Below are 21245 nucleotides of genomic sequence, written 5' to 3' on the forward strand. Positions count from 1 at the left end.
AAAGTTTTCGGAGATGCTAATGTTATAATGGTTGCTGCTAATGTATTTATTTTTATAATGATAGCTGTTTTCTCATGACTAATAGCTAATAACTATTAATTGTTATCTGATAATTTAAAATCTATAGTTGATTATTGTTAGTTTATTAAGCATGACATCCTTTTTCATCTTCTAAGTTGACGTGAATATATATATATATATATATATATATATATATATATATATATATATATATATAGGAATATGTTTTCGTTAAAATAATAAAGGTATAAATGGAAGAAAAAGCCTCAAACTAAGAACTACAAGCTCAAAAGCTATTTCAAATAGCTTTTGAGAAAAAGCTAAAAGTTAAAAGAATAGTTATGAAACAAAGTTTTTTCAATAATGAGTTTAAAAGCTAAAAATGTTTTTTTGTCTTACCAAACAGACTCTTAATAGACTCTTAATGTCTAAACTCGTCATTTTAAATATGGTCAATTGAAAGAGATATTAAGTAGAAAAAGAGATAAAGAATATATATATATATATATATATATATATATATATATATATATATATATATATATATATATTAGGCTTGCAAACATTAATAACTTTGAAGTATCTAACCAACTCATTTAGTTACTTGTGTAATAAGTAACTTTAAGTAGCATCTTTTAGACGTGAATTATATTTTAACACTTCCTTTTAATTCAAAGTCTCTACACTAATTACATTAAACACACTTCTCATCTTTTTAATTTTTTCAATCTTGAGTGGATTAGTTAGAACATTCGTTATCTGATCATCCATTCTATAATATGTTAAAAGGATTTTCCTTTACTTACTTAATCTCTAAGAAAATAAAACTTGATTTCAATGGATTTTCTCCTTCCATAAACTATGAGATTCTTTGCAAGGCTAATTGTTGGTTTGTTGCCTACCTTCCTCTTTGCATATATCTTCATCTTAATCAACAGAGATTGCAGCCATGATACTAGACAAGCTGCGTTGGAGGTTTAAATATACTCAACTTCACATGAAGACATATCCACCACTGTTTATTTCTTGGAGCACAATAAAATTGGAGAATTGATAAATTTAAACACATATCTCATTGCATTTTTTCTTTCACTTTATCTCCACACCAATCTAAGTCATAAAAAATAGTAAACTTATTCCTCTGACCATCATATTTTGAAAATAAGATGCCATAGTCTATTGTGCCTTTAAAATATTTCATAATCCTCTTGACTGCTTTCATATATCACTATTTAGGTTTCTCTACAAATCTACTCATTGCACCTACATTATGATAAATATCGGGTCTAGAATTGCAATCATACCTCAAGAAACTTACCATTTGCTCTTATAAAATGATATCAACAACCTTTCCATCTTCATCTTTAATTAATTTTGAATTTGCTTCCTTAGGAGTATGTGTTGATTTATAGTTCATCACATTAAATCTCTTTAGGATATCATTCATGTACTTCCTCTAGTGAAATACCAAGTCTTCCATGGTTGCATTAAATTCAAGGCCAAGAGAGTAATTTAGGCCTATTAAGTGACTCATATCAAATTCATCTCTCATTATGAATTTGAGATTCTTAATCTCATGATGATTTATTTTTGTGATGAGTAGATCATCCATATATAGACATAATACAACGATTTTGTCTTGATTTTGTCCTTTCACATAGATTCCATGCTCAATTATATGCTTGGGATAACCACTCTGCTTTATGAACTCATCAATCCTCTTATTCCAGGTTCTTTGAGCTTGTTCAAGCCGTAAAGAGCCTTAATAATCTTAAAGGCCTTATTTTTTCTTACCATTCACAATAAATCTCTAAGGTTGTTCAACATAAACTTCCTCCTTAAGGTAGCCATTGAGAAATATATATTTGATATCTAGTTGAACAACACTCCATTGTAAGAAGTTAGTCACAACTAATAGTAATCTGACCGTCTTAATTTTTGCAACAGGTACTAAAATTTATATGAAGTTGAGGTCGTACTTTTGTAAGAATCCCTTTGCAACAATCCTTATCTTATGTTCGACAACAGAATCATCTATAAGGAACTTCACTTTGTAGACACATTTGACTACAAAAGGTCTCTTATATCTTGGTAAGGGGACTAGATTCCATGTTTGATTCTTCTTCAATTCCTTAATTTCTTCTAACATAACAGTAATCCATAGATAGGACGTAGATGCTTTTACATTGCTGAGCGGCTCAACATCCAAAAATAAGTCTAGGTGCTCTAGGTTTCCCTCTGGTGTGATCATATATGATATGGAATTTCATCACATTGTTGGAGAATTCTTGTCGAGAATCTAATCATCTGGGATCTTTTTGCTTGTTCTACTTATAAATCACTTTTTCCAAGTATATGACTCTCACTCTTGTCATTATTACAAATGACACATATGAAAATGATTTAACATCTTAAATCTTCTAATTCTAACACGCATGCTCATTGATTGTAACACACTGCTTGTAGTAATCCTCGGGGTTGTATAACTTGTTAGAAAGTACCGTGACGTTTCCTACAAGAACCATTACTTCACTCTTATATTCAAGATTCTCCATTATTTGTTTTGGGATGTCTTTGGAACATAAAGAGTCAAAGATCTTCAAGTGCTTGACAAATGGAATGTGACCTGATCATATTTCCTTTTTAACCATATTGAATCTCTTAGTTGGGCTCCTATTGAGCACATAAAAATTAGTTGTGAAAGCTTTACACCAAAAAGTGTGTAGAAGTTTCATTTCTTTTAGCATGCATCTGGTAACGTTCATAACAGTCATACTCTTCCTCTCGGCAAGATCATTTTGTTTAAGGGTGTATGGTGTTGTGGTCTCATGTTGAATTCTCATCTCTTCACAAAAGGTTTCAAATTTTCTTATAGTGTATTCACCATCTCCATCACTCGGGAGAATTTTGAGTTCTTGAAAACTCGAATCACTTTGCTTTGGTTTTAATAAAATAGATATCATTCAAGCAAATTCATCCACAACAGAAACAAAATGTATATTCCTTCCTATTAAAAATGTGTAAAATGAACCAAATATATCGATATGTTCCACACAAAGTTTTCATATTCCTTCCTAGTAACCTTAAGCTCTCATTGGAATATGAGACCTAAAATATTTCCTTGATTGTTTAACTTTCAAGCAATTCTTGGACACATCTACAAGAAATTTGATTTTTGGAAAACCACATACCATTTTATTTAACTTTAAAATACAAATACTACTAAAATTAAGGTGTTCATACTAGAGGTTCCGTAACCAATCATCATGTCTAATCACCTTATAAGTGAGACAATGAGAATGTGTTGCATTTATACGAATCTGAAAAGCTCTATTTTGAGTGAGAGGTTCTCTCAAAATAGTTTTCTAATGTGCATCAAGTACCTCTATTTGGTTGTTGTTAGGGTGCATGGTAAAACCCTTCTGAAGTAAATGGCCTATGATCAACGAGTTACTCTCAACGCTTGGAACATACAACACATCAATGAGGAGTTATTAGTTTCCATACTTTTCTTTGATCAAAATTTTACCAACTCCCTTTAATTAAATGTTTATGTTATTAACAAATACCATCTCCGTCTTTCTTGAATCATTAAAATTGACTACCCATTCTAAATGACTTGTCATGTGATTTGAATAGCTTGTGCCCAAATACCACCCAACTATACTTCTAAGTTCATCTTTTTTTCGATCAGGAGGAAAAAGTATCAATTTGAGTCACTTTCACCTTGGGCCATATGTTCCCCATTATCCGCCTTGACATTGCCTATGAGAACACATTTTATTTTAGACTTACCTACAAGTGTCCAAATAGTTCCCAATTATAATGCTGAATGTTCTTCTTGTTTATTTGATTCATTCCCTTCCTATTTTGATGAGTAATATTGTTTCTTAAATAATATTCAAGTTAGTAACCTTTCTTGGATTTACCTTGCTGAGATTCCCTTTTCTTGAATTTTTTTCACTTTAAATTACAACGGTCACCTTTCTTGGAAGTATGAGCCTGCATAGCATGCTTAGCAATTTTCTTAATCATCTCAAGAAACCTCTATTCACGTGTTTCCAAGTAACACTTCAGTTCATTGACCCTCATTATAAACATATAATGTAATTCCTTAGTTGTCGCTACAATGTGATCAAATTTGGAGGAAATAGTTAATATTAATTTTCTCACGATGGTTTAATAATAAAATCGCTTTCGAAGGGGATGTGTAGTGTGTCTTGGGAGACTTTAATTCTGCTTTTTTTTTCATCTGAAAGATGGAGTGCAAATGGCTCGGGACGATCTGATGATGTTGCTGCCTGTGTTGAGTTTAGTAACTTTATAGATGAGATGGAGTTGCTAGATATTTCTCTTTTAGGTAAGAGCTTTTCTTAGTATCTTCCCTCTAGTGGGGTGGTTGGTTGTCTGGACAAGATCCTAAAATCAAATGGATGGTTGGAGTTGTGGGGAATTACATCCCAATGGCCTATGCCTAGAGATGTGTTCGATCATTGACTTATCATCCTTATATATGACAACTATCTTTAAGGCCTAAAGGCCTTTCGGTTCAATAATCATTAGTTTTCTCATCCTCGTTTTCTTATATGGTTCATAGTAGTTGATCTAGCTTCCAATTTGTTAGTCAGAAAGTATTTGAGCTTAAAGATAAATTTAAATATCTTAAAAGATTGACAAAATCTTAGCACCGTCAAGTTTTTGGTACTATGGATACTCAAATTGAGGCCTTGAGGAAGGAGGTTAATTCTTTGGATGTCAAACTTGAGCATGTAGGTCTGTCATCATAAGAGATTGAATTCAGAAAGAGGATTGTCATAGAGCTCTGGTCCCTGCTTCGCATAAATAATGCCCAACTTCTTTAGAGATCTAGAGTTAAGTGGCTTAAGGAGGGAGATGTGAACACAAGTTTCTTTCACGCATGTACAAAGAGAAGATCAATAAGGAACTTGATTTAGATCTTAAGGTGGGAGAGTTATGGGTGGAAGGGGTCTCTGAGATTCCCCAAGAGGTGGTGAATTATTTCTCCAACCAGTTTAATAAACCTTTCTTTGATCATCCGAGATTTGATAGGGTTGATTCCCACTCCCTTTTTAGGGAGGAAATGGGAGTCTGACTGATCCTTTTATCCTCTCTGAGATAGATTGAGTGTTTGCGTCGTTTTAGGGTAATGAGATCCGAAGTTCTTATAACTTCAAAATTTCCTTTCTTATGCGGTTTTGGCCTACTGCTAGGGAGGATGTGGAGTTATTTTTGAGCATTTCTATTAATTTGCTTCAATCCTTCATGGCTTGTCCTCCTTTTTGTAACTTTGATACCTAAGGTCGATTCTCCTTTGCTTTTGGGGGATTTTAGGTTGATTTCTCTTGTGGTGTCCCTTTATAAGCTCCTTGTTAAAGTTTTGGTAGGTAGACCGTTTGGTGTATGGATAAGCTTATCTTCCCGAATCAATCCGTTTTTCTTAAAGGAAGATTTTTAGTAGACGGGGTTGTAGCTTTAAATGAGTTGACAGATATGGATAAGAAGAGTAAAAACATTGTCTTATCTTTAAAATGGATCTTTAAAAATCCTATGATTCGATGAGTAGGTCTTTCCTAGACTATACGCTAGCAAGGTTTGGTGTCAATTACAAGTTGAGAGGTTGGATTCGTTCTTGCGTTTTTTCTAGAAATCTTGCGATCTTGGTCAATCGTAGCTTGGCCAAAGAAATCAATATTCAAAGGGGTCTACATTAAGGAGAACCCATGGCTCCCTTCCCTTTTCTCTTAGTGGATAAAGGCCTTAGCGGGTTGTTTTCTAGAGTGATGGAGTTGCACGTGTTCTATAGGCTTAGAGTGGGAGCATCAGATTTTACGGTCTCCCATATGCAGTATGCAAATTATGCGATCATTCTTGTTGAGGCCTTCATTGATAATATTTGGGGCATCAAAGAAATTCTCCAAGGTTTTGAGCTTACCTCAGGCATTAGGGTGAATTTTGCTAAGAGTTATCTCATTAGTTTAAATTGTGACCATGCCTTTTTAGATCTTTCTTGTGACTTCTTCTATTGCAAGACATAATCTCTTCCTTTTAAGTACCTCGACCTTATGATAGGGGAAAATCCTCTCTTAGCCTCAACTTGGGAACCCTTAGTAAATCTCTTGACTAGGAGGATCCACTCGTGGAGGCACAAGTATGTGTCCTTAGGAGGACGACTGATCCTCCTGAACTCCGTCCTTAATGTCATTTATATCTTCTTTTTGTCTTTCCTAAAGATGCCTATCAAGGTGTGGAAGAATATTATGGGGATTCAAAGGAGGTTCCTTTGAGATGGGGTCAAGAGGGGCTCTAAGATTGCATGAGTAAAATGGTATGTAATGTGTAAGCCTAAGAAGTTTGCTAGTCTAGGTGTCAATGATCTGAGGTTGGTTAACCTGGCCCTATTAGGTATGTGAAGATGGAGGTTGTTGTCTGGTGCTTCTGGTATTTGGAATGATATTTTAATCATAAAATTAGGTTATATGTCTATATCTTATGCCTCAGGTGATAAGTTCGGGCCAACAATTGTATGTTTTATTGAACAAAATTACACGTATTTTAATTTGGTGCACTCATTTAATTTTTTCTCATCTGTGCGCGATTGCATTTCAATTAGTTTGAGTTTTCTATCAGAGTATTTATAGATACAATAAATGGTCTGCGACTATATGTTTTACTGAACGATATTGCATGTAGGTGGATTTGGTGTGCTTATTGTTCTCGCATTTTGCGGGCGTTCTTTTGTGATTAAAATAGGTGTATTTGGTGATTAAAATATTGCATGTAGGTGGATTTGGTGGATTTGGTGGATTTGGTGTGCTTATTGTTCTCGCATTTTGCGTGCTTATTGTGTTAAATCTTTTTTGTTTGGGTCTTTTAGTCACAGTAATAATCAACGACTGATTATTTAGTTATTTTATATTTATTGTCATTTTCTTTTATTTTACTTTTAAATCACAATATATATATATATATATATATATATATATATATATATATATATATATATATATATATATATATATATATATATATATATATATATATATATATATATATATATATATATATATATATATATATAAATTCGACTAGTTTTATTATGATTCTTAAAAATACAAAAAAAATATTTTAATTTGATTTGTGTTATTTTGATTCTTAAAAATACAAAAAAAAATATCTTAAATTTGATATGTTTTTTACTTTAGTGATCAATAAAATCATAAAAGATATGTGTGACAAATAATTGGTTGTCCTTGCTTAATTTATCAGGATTTTTTAGCATGATTTTTTCCTTTTTTATTTGACGTAAAAAACTAGTATATATGTATTATTTTCACACAAAAAAAGGCTCACCGAGAAAAATCCAAACAACCTATCTATCTCTCTCTCTCTCTCTCTCTCTCTCTCTCTCTCTATGTTGACATATTGTCGCTACCGCGAATCAAAATCAACTGGACCGATTGTAACAAAATAAATTCTTTCTAAAAGAGAAGAAAATCACTTACAGAAGAGTCGCCGCCGAATTTTATTTAATTTCCTCGTAAGAGAGAGGAGAGGGAAAATACTCGATAAAACCCTCTAAAAGAAAAAGAAAAAGGATAAGGATTGATCTCACAACCAAATATGGGTTTGGAAGTCGATTGCGCAAGGGGAAGGCATTAACACCCCTCACGTCCACGGTACTCCATGAGAACCATTTAAGTTGTCTGCGTGTGTGGGTATTTATCTATTAAAAATGCTTTATTTTCAAGAAAAGTGTGAAAGAATGAGATTTGGGGTTTTTTTATTATTGTGCTCGCCAAGGATTGTGGCCCTTGTGCCTACGTATCATTCATCGGGTGATGAAGAATTAGAGCTTCGTAGTTCGGAGTAGAAAATGCTTGTGGGTTGGTTGATTTTACCTTGAAACAGGGTTTTCGGTGTGATGTCCTAAGACGCAAAAAAAAAAAGAGTTTGATGGGTTGATGTTGATTTTACCTTAAAAAAGGGTTTATGAAAAGAGTGTTTGTGATTAGATTGCACTAAAGACTTATTGGCCAAAGGAGAATGTTTCAAACAAATAAGCCAAGCGTCTTGTGTCCAAAATAATTAGAGTAAGGGTAGGAAAGGTTCATCCTTACTCATTCTCCACCTCTTAAGGCTTGTGGTACACAATAATAATCATATTTTTATGGTTTTTTTAGTTTGATTAAGAAAATGCCGCTTAACGTTGGATCAAGGGTTTATTGCTTTTAATTTTAAAATGGTGACATAGATGGATATACAAAAAGTAACAAAGAAAGAAATAAAGGGTCTCATTGAAAGGTAGCCCAAGAGAAAAACCTTGTGTGTGCAAACGTGACATAATCTAACAAGTGGATAATGGGTTTACATAGCATGTCTCCCTAGGGTAGTCCCATGATGCCATTCTTACAATAAAAGATTGCAATTTACAGATGAAAATCTAAGTTAGATCAAAGTGTCAAGAGATAGAGCAAGGTTCTCAAGCAAGGATCCTAAATGAAATCCTCTAAGTCCAACAGATTACAAATGAAATGCATCTTTTTGGTCTTTTAATTTTATCATGTTTTTGTTGTTTTTGATTGTATGATGACAATAAATAAATGAAAAATGGTAAATATGCATGAGAGTATATACAATGATGATGAGTATGGTCCTTGAAATTAAATTACAATGCAATAAAGTTGACAAGAAAGTAAATCACAATATGATAAACAAGATCAATAATAATAAAGGTTAGCAATGAATAGTTAGTTGGTTAGTAAGTAAATGTATAAGGTAACCATATAGGAATTATCTATCCATAAGTCAAAAGACTCAAAATATGGCACATCATGGGATAACTTATCATTTATGAAAAGTGTTGAAGATGATTCATGATCATCTAGCAATAGATTTCAACCAAAGAAAGTTATACAACCTCAAGTTCATCAATCAATGATTTGACAAATGGAAGATTATATTACCCAAATAATTACAAGTTCCCAAGTTAAATGATGTACAAGTTAAGCATTGAAGCACAAATATTAGATGGTTAGTGGTTAGTGAAACAACACAATCAAATGGATCAACAAGATAGGATCAATAAGTGAGGTTTCATATATACATCAAATGGTTTAGATATGGTTAAATAGGGGCAATCTATCAATACCCCAAAGTATCATGAATGATATCTTGATCATTCATTTATAGGTTTGAAATATTGAAGATTTTATCAACCCTAAAAAAGTACAAAGACCATGACCAATAGATCTCATCAACCATCAACAACAAAGGGCAAAAAAGTCAATAAAAATGGTCAAGATAAAATAAACAATGGGTGAATAAAATATATGGATGAAAATAAATAAATGTATTCACAAAAATGTTGGATAAAAAGTAAATAAATGGTGAAAATAAAATGGAAAGAAAATAAATTAAAATGGAAAGAAAATAAATTAAAATGAAAAAAAAAACGAGAAAGGGAAAAAGAAAGGAAAGAAAAATAACAAGGGGGTGTTAGGGGTTGAATCACTGACCTTAGGGTCATGGGTCAAGCTCCACACCACCGGGCCAAGCGCCCCGTGGATGATAAATGTCGCGCTACAAAGAATAAATAAAAAGACTAAAATGAAAAATACACATGGGCCAAAGCCGACCCTTAGACCAGGTTCACTTAAATAAGTAAACACGCTGGATGGTCAGGATTAAGAAACACACATCTGCGCGTTGACCAAGGGGGACACGCAAACACTCAAACCAATTCATTAAACCAGACCAATCAGAATAGGACAACAACATTTTTTAAATTCAAACAAAGGAAGCACGTGCGAAGCAACATAAAATATGGTCGTCTTCAACCTTGGAATTCCATAATTTTAAACTCCGCAACTCGAGTTTTTTTTAAAGGAATCAAACACGGATTCAACTTTCACTAATGTCATTGTTGCCTTCTTCATACTCATGAGCCATTGATTGGCTCTATGTATATATTATTTCACATGAATTTAGACGAAAACACAACCCTAAATCAAAAATTAAATGATGGATATTAGACAATCGAGGCTCAAACTATGACGCTTAGCATCCGAGAATGAAATAAAGCAAGATGGTAACTTGTTTGAAGTGAAATGATGAATCTAACTATCTTATCGGAATCGGTTTCTGATGAAGGTTCTGGCGAGTTCCTGTAGCTCGAGTGAGGTGTTTTCAAGTTTCAAAAAGCTTGAAGGATGTTGGGTGAAGGTTTTGGGATGCTTAATTGGGGTTGAAGTTGCTTGAAACTCAAAAACCAATACTCTATTTTGGATGATGAAATGGTGAGTTTGAAGCATCATTTCTTTGGATTTCAAGCTTGCTGAAATGGTGGAACACCATCCCCTATTTATAGGGAAGGCGTTGGAGTGATTTTGAAGGAGAAATGGCGGGGGGGGGGGGGGGGGGGGGGGGGTTCAGAAAATGGTGAAACCCAAAAATGACAAAAGATGAGGCTTGTTAGACAAGTTTGGTTGAGCTTTGGCCTTTAATTTGTTTCCAATTTGCATTTTGCACCCTCTAGGTGAAGCAATGGGGCTTCAATCAATGTTGATGTTCCTTTGGTTTTTGTCCATTTTGGGGAAAATTTTCCTTTTTTAACGTAGCTCGGGTTGGCTCACATGTGACTTGTTTTCACTCAAGTTGACTTGCATTTTATGTATTGTAATGTTTTCAGCATGTTAAGTGTTCAGATGAAAGTGAAACAAAGTTGTTTAGGGACATAAAATAAGATAACGCATGATCTGACTGGTTGGGTGCACTATGAAGAAACCCTAACTTTGAATTTGGGCCAATTAAAAATGGCTCTTACATTTTTCATGAAAATTAGGTTAATTAATATTTGACATGTCCTTAACAAGTTGCAAAAAGAACCAGATCTAAAGGAGTTATGGTGTAGAAATGGCATTGAGGTAAAATGGAGGCCATGGACATGTTTCCTGGCCTGACTAGGCATCTTGACCAGCTTGGTCAATCCAAAATTTGAGGTCCTTGCTCAATGAATTAAACAAAGTAGATGAGGGATTCAATTAGGACAGTTGGCTCAAAGAAGAACTTTAAAAGGTTGAAAGATGAAAAAGTTATGGGGTTGGACCAAACATGCCAAAACATTAACCAACCAACATGCCCTAGAAAATGCAATTCTGAGTTTTCTTGAATCTCAAGGCACCATGATGAATGTTTGAAGCTCAAATAATCATATCTTGATGAAAAACAAGTCTTTATGTCTTATGGGGTGATTATAGGTCAAGTTCATGGATGAAACCAATGGTTCACAAGTTCAAAGTTCAAAACCATTCCTCCACTTGTACAATGGATGAAATGGATGTTTGTTTGGAGAGTGATGGTTGAAAATAGATTTAATTGAATGTTAATGGAGTTATGAATGATGGGATGATCAATTAAGGTAAGGACTAGAAACAAATGGGGCTAAAATTAGGGCCTCTTATATCACATGGTTCATCAAAGGCCATAGTTTGACAAATTAGGGTTTGGGGTGAAAGAGGTGTCTTGAAGTGATTCACAAGGTTGAGGCATGACCGAAGTTTGGATATTAGGTTTCCCCAAAGGTAAGGTCATGGCATAAAATGGATGATGACTTGTACAAGCCACTGAGGATCAAGAACTAGGGTTGAAGTCCAATGATGACCCAGATGAATAAATAAAGTCTTCAAATGAGGGCTCACCACCTTATTAGGGTTTTGGAGATGAGTGATATGGCTTGAGTAGTCCCACCAAGGTCCAAGGATGCTTGTGGATGAGAATTAGGGTTTAGGGTGGCCTAGGTACACCTCAATATGTTTAGGAGGTCTTGATGCTTCTCAAATGAACACCATGAATTGAGTTTGTGGATCATGCCCTCATGTTATGGATGTAAGATGCAAATGAGATGAGGGGATGATGAATATATGTTTATGAATTAGGGTTATGAAGGTTGTATGAAGGTATGGTGAATTTGAGCTTGTGACATCTTCCCCTATTTAATCTTCTCGGACATGAATGTATGGATAACAACGACTTGCATGCCTTCAAGGTAGGAGAGGATTAAATACAAAAAGTATCCGAAATTTTCCCTATTGAGGATGAAAGTGATATGAGTTGTTTGTTGGGGATTGTATGTGGGAAAGTGTTTACGGGATGGCAAATGATCTTGATATGAGTTCATCTGCAGGGGAAATGGATATGATATTTTGTGGGCTTCACTAGGGAGGATATGTTTATGGGGAAAATAGCGAGCTCAAGCGGAAAGACATCCGAAGAGATGAACTACTTGAGGAGAGTAAAAAGAAATCGAAAATCTCTAAAGACAAGAAAGAGAGAATATGTGATGGCCTAAGAGGACCTGGTGATGAACTTAGTATGAGAAACCAAGAGTTGGATATAGCTCAATGCCAAATCCATGATTTGAAGAGTTTATGGACCAAGTCCATGAAGTCCCAAAAAGATATAAAGGAAAGATTTAAAACACAGGTAGAAGATCTTCAATCAAAGTTCAAGGAGTATAAAGACTATATACGGAGTGAGCTGTGTCAAAAGGAGGAAATCGAAGGGCTAATCTTAAGGCTCCAACTTGAACTAAACAAGTCTTTCGAAAAGATCAAGGAACTCAAGGATCCAAGCCATCAACATAACATTGCCTATGAAGAGTTAGGAGATGAAAGCATTCATTAGGTAGTGAGGTGCCGAAACTTAGAGGTCTCGTGGATGAAGGCATACCTTGATCCAGAAATTCCACAAAGATAGCCAGAAGTGGGAAGAGGAGCACTCTAAAATGGTTGAGTTTGCAAACCGTGTAGTTGAGAACATACCTAGGATGTTAAATCAAGATTATTAATAAATTCTTCCTGCTAACACTCCCAATTTAGTTTTAAATTTTGTTGCTATTTTAAAGTCGTGATGGAGCGATTTAGGGTTAGTCTTAAGTTAGCTTGGAAATCAAGGCTTTTATTGTAATATTTTAAAATATTGTATTTAATTCTCCTATTAATGAATGAGTAGTGTGGCTTTGCACTATAATACCTCAAAATTTGCCCCCCTCATTCATGCATTCATTTTTAGGTCATTTAACATTTCATATTGCATTTCATCATGTCAATCGGAATTAGATCCAAGAAGCTTGAATATCATCCAAGACACTTTGTGGGTCCTATCTGGGTTATCAGTCAACACAAGGGAATGGCTTGAGATACTTCCAACATGTTCAAATGGGGTATATTCATCAGTCAAAACGTTAATCTTGAAGGAGCAAAAGTTTGTTCATGAGCTGTCATGCTCGCTAGGCGAGCAGAATGGGTCGCCTAGCGAGTCCCAAGAAAAACCACCAGAATCACCTACGCTCAGAGGAATTTCTTGAACTGTCATGCTCGCTAGGAGAAGCCGACGCGTTTTGAAAAAAAACGAAAAAATAAAATAAAATAATAAATAAATAAATAAAATATAACAGAAAAATCTTGGACTTGGACCTTTCTCATTTGAGCCCACAAAGCCACGAAAATCAAGTTATAAATCCTGAAATTTCAGTAAAGGAAAAAGAAAGAGGAGAATTGGTGAAAGCTGAAAACACTGAAATTTCCTTGGAACAAAACCCTAGAGAGATTCTAACTAATTCAGAGCAACTTCCAGAGACTGAAGGGAACTCATCTGCAAAGAACCAATTCCCTCTCATATAAACCCTAAGATTGTTCTGCAAAGCCAACGGTGCAATTCAATTTCAATCGATCCTCCCCAATCAGGTATGCCCTATTTCCACCACTTTATACTTTCAACCTGAAATTTCTGAATGTATGAGGTATTATGGGTGAATTTGGAAGAGTGGGTATCGTTAGGTTTTGCATGTGGGCATATGTTTTAGTATGTATGCCATGTCTTGATGTGTGGATCCTTGCCCCTTGACTTTGAATTTTGATACCCTTTTGATGCATGTGTTTGACAAGAGGTTTAGGCCTCCTACACTTGGTTGCTTTTTGTGAGCTTTCTTTTGTGAATTTTAATGGCATGATTCATCTGGTTACATTTTGATTTGGGGCAACTCTTGATTGCACCCCATCTTGTCACTCTAACCTGTTTGTTGAGTTTTTTTTGTGAGGGTTCACATGACTCCTGAAAGGATAGCTTGCTTGGCATTCCACTTTATTTGTGGGATATCATTTGGAGATTTATTCTGATTACCTGTATTGACTTGCTTTCTTTGATGGTGCCAGCTCGAGAGATCTCTGGGTTTCTTATTTCTTTAGCTGTTATTACTTCGGATCTTTATCCGTGTGGTAGATCTCTTGATCCTTTATCTTTCCCGCAGTTTACCGCTTTCTTAGCTGGAAGACCTCAATAGGAGGCAATGTTTTCTTTTGTTTATTTACTTTTATGCTAAAGACCTCCACGAAGAGGCAATTGACGGATAAAAGGGATTATTAGTCAATCCCCTGTTATTCAGTGTGTCGTTCTTTATGCTCACACTACGTGTCGATGCTTCAGAACAAAAGCCCAAGATCTTTTGTCCGGTCGGTCAGTGGAGAGGGTTCCATCTTTCTGAATCCCCACTTTTGTCATGAGCTCACCCCGTCCAGGGTTAAGAGCTATGAGGTCTTATCCTCATTACCCTCTTGATCTGCTCACCCTGACGTTCAATGTCAGTGGTTAAGAGCCCATTTGATTACCCCTCCATGGCTTGTTTGTCGAGGTTAATATGACCCCTCTTGACTAAAGCCCTACCTATATATGTTTGAGCCCCCTTGTTGGCGCGTTTACTTTATGCATGTTTGTTTTGTATGGTGTGATCTCCCCATAGGATTGCTAGGCTTCGTATAGTCTCTCGTTTGTATGTCAATTAAGGTAGCACTGTTCCTTCGTCTAGGACTTCCTTTTTGCATGAGCATCCCTAAAACACAAACAAACTCATTGATTTTTCTTCTCCTAAGAACACGTTAACTCCTTCTACTACAGGCGAGTAAGTCTCCAAAGGTCGAGCATCCGGTAGATTGTGTAGTAACGTCGTTCACCTAAAAAACACAAAACAAACAAAAATAGTTAGCCGAACTACGGTTCGCTCTGATTCTCATTCCAGATGAGATACGTAGGCATAAGACGCGATGTCTTACCGAACACACTTATCCTTAACCCATAGGTAGCCGAGCTACGAAGACTCTGATTCTCATATTCAGATGAGATACGTATGTAGTGGATGCGACATCCGTGCGAGTCATTTTCTTTTGACCCCTCTTTTAGTAAATAGTACATTAGATAAACCCACACCCTTTAGACAAGAACAACAAGAGTGGATCCTGTAGACTACTACGGATGCGTAGGGGTGCTAATACCTTCCCTTCGCATAATCGACTCCCGAACCCGAGATTTGGTTGCAAGACCTTGTCTTTTCCTTTCCTTTTCCCAGGTTTACTTCGAGCGTTTCCTTTCCCTCCTTTGGGATTAATAACGCACGGTGGAGACTCTTCTGTCATTCCTTTCTTCTTCGCCGGTTGTCTCTTTTACGCATTCCTTTTTTCAGGTTGCGACAGCTGGCGAATCTGCTGGGGACCGAACCCAGAATCTCTGGTTTCCCTGAGCGAGTCCCTTCTAGCTTTTGTAGGTTGTTTGTTTATTGGGTGTTCATTCTTTTGTACAGTTATTTATTTTTCAGCATTTACCTGCTTCATTGCATTGTGTACATATCATTGTTGTATCTGCTGGCTCTGCTGTTGGTTTGTTTGTTTGTTGGGATGGGGTGTTCTATGAGAGATAAGCCCATTACCCAGGCTTGAGTGTACACACAGGTTTTAGAGTGGATAGTCATGAGGCTTGCATGGTGTGTTGCTACGTTAAGTCGTTCATGAAGACCCACATCCAGACGAGGTTTCTTTTAGATGTATTCTGTCCTATGGGTGTTCCATAACGGCAGATGTTCCTCTAGAAATCGTCGACTCTGGTGACCATTTCCCGAGAACTCAGTCGAGGCCTCTCCTCCGAGACGTGATTATGTTAGCTCTGGTGGGCGCATTCTCGCTGCTCAATCTGAGGACCCCGAGACTGGGAACTTGCTATTAGGATATCCTGTTGAGGGGAGTCAGTGGAGGTCTTTTATCCCGTAATAATGTCAAACCTTCAGTGGTAAACGTATTATTCTTGACCGAAGGGCCAAAGTTGACAAACTTCTGTTCTTAGAACCTACCAGTGAGGGGCGGGCTAAATTCAGGAAACCTTAACCTCCAACCAACCCGATTTTCTGGAGCAGAGCTTTGATCTTGTATTATATTCTTCAGTGGGTTTCTCTTCAGACAGTGCAACCCGACAGATGTTCAAGCAGATACATCAATCCTGATTCCCATGTCACATCATTGCATCACATCATCCTGCATTCATATCATTTTACACATGTTTATCCATTTCCAGGGGTTCATATCTTCTTCTTGATTCTAGTCAGGGTTTTCTTCTTACACGGTTTATCTAATGTGAGACTAGAATCAAGGGGTAGAATACCTTTTGGAATTGATAAACATGTCATTGCATTTGCATATCCATAGCATGTCTTGCATGACAGGTATTGTCGTAGTGTTCTCAGTTCTGTTTGGTGTTCCACTAGCAGGATAGCTGACTCAGGCATTCACCGGTACGGTACCCGAAGAAATCAACAAAGAGCAATGGAAAGCCTACAAGCAGAGCTCGTCGAGATGAAGATCCGCATGACCCAATTCACGGATGTGGTTCAAGGGGTGGCTCAGGGACAGCAAGAGCTCAGGCAGATAATGCAGAGGAATCCCACCACTACTCAACCGGAGGTTGTGGCTGATCCTCCAGCTGGAGAGGTTAACGAACCCAATGGACCGGGGCCTACCCCGATCCCATGTGCCAACCTTGATCAACAACCCATCCATGACGGTCAGGAGGATCAGTTCTCCCTGCTTCAAGAGGACTTTGGCATGGGCCATGGTATGAACCCTATGTTCAAGAGACTGGAAGAGAGGTTGAAAGCTGTGGAAGGGCAGAATGCTCTTGGTGTGGATGTTGCCGACTTGGGATTGGTCCCAGGCGTGAGGGTGCCACCAAAATTCAAGGTCCCGATATTTTACAAATACAGTGGCAACTCTTGCCCGAAGACCCATGTGCAAGCCTACTTTCGAAAGATGGTTGCATACTCCAATGACGAGAAGTTGCTTATGTACTTTTTCCAAGATAGCCTAGCTGGGGCATCCTTGGAATGGTACATGAGGTTGGATAGAGCCCACATCCGTTGCTGGAGGGATTTGGCGGAGGCTTTCGTGAAGCAGTATCAGTATAATGCAGACATGGCTCCGGACAGAACTCAACTTCAGAATCTGTCTCTTAAAAGCAATGAGTGCTTTAGGGAATATGCTCAACGCTGGAGAGAAACAGCTTCCCGTGTTCAACCTCCTATGTTGGAAAAGGAAATGGCTAACATGTTCATGAACACTCTGCCCGGACCTTACTTGGAGCGCCTGGTGGGTTGCAATGCCTCCAACTTTGCTGACGTAGTCTCTACCGGTGAGAGGGTGGAGAACTATTTGAAGACATACAAGATCCAGAGTGGAGGTGGATCCTCATCAGGGGTGAAAAAGTCGTTCATTCAGGGACAGAAGAGGAGAGAAGGGGATGCAAGTGCCATATCTTCTTATCAGAACAGGGATAACCAGAGGAATAACTTTCAGAACTATCACCAGCAACCGTATGTTGCGGCTGTGACCATTCCGGCTGCAGCACCACTACAACAACAACCACAATGTCAGCAAACTCAGTACCAACAACAATAACAGGGTAACAGAGCTGCCTACCAACAGAGGCAAAGGATGATGGACCGGCGTTTCGACACTCTTCCAATGTCGTACGCTCAACTACTTTCTAGTCTTCAACAACTATAACTTGTGCAGTTACACACTCTGGCTCCTCCCGTTGGTAGACTTCCGATGGGTTACGACGCCAACGCTAGGTGTAGCTTCCACTCTGGGGCACCTGACCATAATATTGAGAACTGCAAAGCTTTTAAGCACGTAGTTCAGGACCTCATATATTCAAAGGCCATCGACCTTGCACCGGCTCCGAATGTCTTCAACAATCCCATGCCCCAGCATGGTGGTGCGAATGTTAATATGACGGAAGGGGAAGCCAGACCCGTCAAAGATGTGTTGAAGCTGAAGACTCCGTTGTTGGATATCAAGGGCTACTTGTTGAAGGCCGATGTTTTCCCTGGTTGTGGGAAGGGTTGTTTGGATTGTGCTACTCAGAGTGGAGGTTGTTTGAAGCTACAGCAGGGTATCCAGGCCTTGCTCGACAAAGGTATCCTCTAGGTTGAAGATTTTTCTGTCCAAGAGTCTGTGGAAGGGGTTGAGGAAGAAGTGTTTGAAGATGCTACTGATGAATTCGCAGATGTTGTTCCTACTGATTCTGTAATCCATGATGATGTATTTAATTTTTCCAATGTGGTTGATCCTGATGTAATTGAACTTGATTCCGATGTTTCGGATGCTTGCATTTCAATGAATGAGATTTCAGAGTATGATTATGATGTTGCTACTATCACCATTTTCTACCCGACTAATCAAATCAGTGTGCCAGAAGCGCAACCGGTGCCGCCATCTACTATGACCATCACGACCCCTGGTCCTTTACCTTTCACCAGCGAAAGGGCCATTCCTTGGCATTATGGGGGGAGTGTATACATGCACAATCATGGAGTGAAACATCCACTGAAGGTAGAAGAGGGTCAGAAGTCTGAACTTGAAGTTAAATGTCCCACAATGGACAATGTTCGTGGAATCGGGCGATTCACCAGGAGTGGTAGACTGTTCTCACCACCCGTTACCCAAACTGATAGTGTTGATGCTGCGGCGAAAGCCAAAGGCAAGCAAGTCATGAGGGATGGTGCCTCTACACCCCAGGCTGGTTTTGAGCCCACTTTCGCGAAGGATGTGGACGAGCTCTTGAGGATCATAAAGAAAAGTGACTACAAGGTAGTCGATCAGTTGATTCAGACTCCGTCCAAGATATCCATTCTCTCACTCCTATTGTGTTCGGAGGCGCACAGGGAGGCACTGCTGAAAGTCCTAAATGCTGCATATGTGCCTCAGGAGATCTCAGTGAACCAACTGGAAGGAATTGTTGCAAATGTTCATGCAAGCAACGGGTTGGGTTTTACTGATTCTGACTTAACACCAGCTGGACGCAACCATAACAAGGCTTTGCACTTCTCGATGGAATGCAGAGACACCGTGTTATCTCATGTTCTGGTGGATACAGGTTCCTCTCTCAATGTGCTACCCAAGAGAGCCTTGTTAAGGTTAGAAGTAGAGGGTTTGGTCCTGAAGCCTTCAGATCTTATTGTGAGAGCCTTTGATGGTTCTAAGAGGTCGGTGTTCGGAGAGGTAGAATTGCCAATTCAGATTGGATCACAAACCTTCAACATCGTCTTCTATGTGATGGATATCAGTCCTTTCTATAGTTGCCTGCTGGGTTGTCCTTGGATCCACAATGCTGGGGCAGTCTCTTCAACTTTACATCAGAAGATTAAATTCCCAGTCAATGGAAGGATTATCACCGTCTGTGGTGAGGAGGACATTTTGGTCAGCAACCTGTCTACATTCAAGTATCTAGAGGTAGAAGGTGAATTTCATGAGACCCTATGTCAGGCCTTTGAGGCAGTTCAGATCAAGGATGCAACTCCGGTGGAAGAAGTTAAAGCGGGTGCCTCTATCTCATCCTTCAAGCAGGCACATGCCTTGGTAGATTCGGGCGTTGCCCCCGGCTGGGGACGTCTGTTGGTGTTACCAATGAAAGAAGACAAGTTCGGGATTGGGTATCAGCCAGTTCTGACTTCTACAACTTCAACACTTCAGACTCGTCAGGGGCCGATTACTTTCTCCAGCACTGGCGTCATCCAATATGGCCAGGTCTCTGCGGTCAACGATGAAGATGGGGATAGTGATTGTGACATCGATAACTGGGTGCGTCCGAGGATCCCGGGTGAAGTCATCAACAATTGGTCTTCTGAGGAGATTGTCCAAGTCACTTTTCTGAAGGAGTAATTTTATTTTTTTATTCATGCATGTCCAAGTCTTACGTTCCGCCCAGGGCGTAATGATTCATTGTAGGGCTCATCTATGCGAATACCTGCATTTTTTATCATAAATAAAGGACGTCTTTTTGCATTCAAATATTGTGTTCACTGTCTTTCTATTTTTGCAGTTTTCAAAAATCAAAAAATATATTTGGCAATGTTTTGTTTAGTTTTCACTCCTTGTTCACACTCATAAGCACATACCATCACTCATACAGATGCACGTCACCGGATCCTATTGATAACAGTTCTGCTATGGCTCGCTACGACTTTGAAAATCCAATCTTTCAAGCTGAAGAAGAGGGTGATGAAGACTGTGAACTCCCTGAAGAACTTGCCAGGCTATTAAAGCAGGAGGAAAGGGTCATTCAACCGCATCAAGAGTCTACTGAGGTGATTAATCTTGGCACCGAGGACGTCAAGAGAGAAATCAAGATAGGGGCTGCTTTAGAAGATAATGTGAAGAAGGGGTTGATTGAATTGCTGCAAGAGTATGTTGACATCTTCGCCTGGTCTTATCAGGATATGCTAGGGCTTGACACAGACATCATGGTACACCGTTTGCCTCTCAAAGAAGGTTGTCCTCCGGTCAAGCAGAAGCTCAGAAGAACAAGACCAGAGATGGCTGTCAGGATAAAGGAAGAAGTGAAAAAACAGTTGGATGCAGGGTTTCTAGCGGTTACAAATTATCCGCCATGGGTTGCAAATATCGTTTCAGTACCTAAGAAGGATGGAAAGGTACGGATGTGTGTTGACTATCGGGATCTGAACAGAGCTAGCCCTAAAGATGATTTCCCATTACCTCACATCGACGTTTTGGTGGATAACACAACTCAGTTCTCGGTATTCTCCTTCATGGATGGCTTTTCTGGCTATAATCAAATTAAGATGGCACCAGAAGACATGGAGAAGACAACATTCATAACCCCATGGGGCACCTTCTGCTACAAGGTGATGCCGTTTGGTCTGAAAAATGTCGTAGCAACATATCAACGAGCGATGGTGACTCTGTTCCATGATATGATTCATCATGAAATCGAGGTTTATGTTGATGATATGATTGCCAAATCTCAGACAGAAGAAGAACATTTGGTGAATATGCAAAAACTGTTTGAGCGTTTGAGGAAATTCAAGC

Source organism: Lathyrus oleraceus, chromosome 1, assembly GCF_024323335.1.
Source record: "Lathyrus oleraceus cultivar Zhongwan6 chromosome 1, CAAS_Psat_ZW6_1.0, whole genome shotgun sequence".
Taxonomy (NCBI): domain Eukaryota; kingdom Viridiplantae; phylum Streptophyta; class Magnoliopsida; order Fabales; family Fabaceae; genus Lathyrus; species Lathyrus oleraceus.